Below are 2090 nucleotides of genomic sequence, written 5' to 3' on the forward strand. Positions count from 1 at the left end.
TGTAGCAACAGAGAACCCCAGCTAAGTTTTATTATTATCATATTACAATTTTTTGTTGATTTGTGGATTAATAAAAAGGTTATTATCATTTACCGTTATTTATCAATATGGATGCCATTTTGTTCAGTCGCCCGATCTGATATTTTTCAAATACAAAAAAAAATCTGCCCATGGCAGATATATTATATTGGAACGAAGATATGAATAATAACATGTTGTGACTTTGTTACTATTTATAGATGCACTATGTATTATAAGCACCTGCAAGACACAGTCAAGGAAGAGCAGAAACACGGGGGACTCCTGTCGTTGCCTGGTAACAGCGTAAGCAGACTTGGCACAGCGATCAGAGAACGGATGACCGCCCTGTAGCCACTCTCTCTCTCTATCAGGGCCTCAAACCTACAAATCAACAAGCAGCGTTAATTGGAAGTATATATATATATATATATATATATATATATATATATATATATATATATATATATATATATATATATATATATATATATTAAATGGTCACCCTGCAGCCACTCTCTCTCTCTATCAGGGCCTCAAACCTGCTTCATCAACACGCAGCGCTAATTCGAAGTATATATATACAGTAATGACAAAAATGCAAGGACAATGGCAAACAATATAATTTTTTCTCAAACATCGGACCAAAATTACCCCCCTCCCACCCAAAAACAACAACAAAACACTAACTTTTTCAATAAATTCAATAATTGGTTTATTGAGTTTATTATACACCAATCTTTTTCTATGGAACTTTATTATAAATTTAAAAATGCAATTAATATTGCTAAATCCAAAAGTTACAGGATGTAAAATAAAACAAGACTATTGCCAAGCAATATATGTCCCCTACTGGCTCCACCATTGTCAAAAATATATTTATTAAAATATATTTGTTGCCATAGCAACCATAATTTTTGACGTAGAAACAAAACAAAATGGCATGCATAATGTCCATATTGCCATCTATCCATCTTTCAAGTTTTATTAAAAAATATTAAGAATTTTTAAAGTTATCGCAGGATCCAGAAAAGTGTGACAGACTCACCGACTCACGGACTAATGGACTGACGGACACACAGAGCGCAAACCATAAATCCCCTCCGGTGAAACCGGTAGGGGACAAAAACAATGATTGCATATACATGAATTTGTAATCCCATTTCAAACACACGGACTGTGATACTGTGAGCAAGTACCAACATTCAGTGCAGTCTTACCCCGTGAATGTTCTGCAGTCATGGTCCATGATGACCTGTGCCAGAGAGGTCACCTGCAGCGTGGTATCAACCCCTTCCGAGCCATGTACCAACACGCAGGCAGCTGAAACAGTAGAGAATCCGAGCATATATCCCTTTCCCCATCAGAAACAAATTGAAAATGGCTTTTGCAACCAGCATTAAACCAGAACAGCTTGTGAGTAACTCGCAGTCTGTTCAGGTTTAATGTTGTTTGCTGCTTATTAGTATCAAAGGGTTGGAAATGAAACTTGAATAAAGTAGGAAAAATCTTTAATTAAATTTTACTTTTAAAGTGACTACAAATGCGTAAAAATAAGTATGTTACGGGTAAAGGGGTAACATAATATACAAGTATGAATACAATACGTTTTGATGGCAGAAAAACAATAGGTATATAATACAATTCTATTACACCACTCATACCAATTTTAACAATACACCATGCCACTTGACAGTGAATACCATGCATGAGGGCATAAAAAAGTTATATACTTAAATACTATATGGCTACAGGTACCATCTTTATCAATGCACTGTGCCACAAGACAGGCACAGGTAATAATGTCATTGACATGTCCCAACCACCCACTGGCATCAAGCTTGGATAGCCACTTGTCCTGTGTGGTGCCAGTATCGGCGCAGGCTGAAAAGTGGTGTTTCGTTAACTCTTCCAATGCGGGAACCAAATTTGTAAGGCCTTTGCAAACAGTTTGGATCCAGATGAGACGCCACAAAACGTGGCGTCTCATCAGGAACCAAACTGTTTGCTATTCTGATAGTATTCTTTGGAGAAAAAAAATCGAAGAAAATGCTTATTTTACAAATTCAGCA

This window comes from Dreissena polymorpha, chromosome 14, assembly GCF_020536995.1.
Source record: "Dreissena polymorpha isolate Duluth1 chromosome 14, UMN_Dpol_1.0, whole genome shotgun sequence".
NCBI classification, from domain to species: Eukaryota; Metazoa; Mollusca; class Bivalvia; order Myida; family Dreissenidae; genus Dreissena; species Dreissena polymorpha.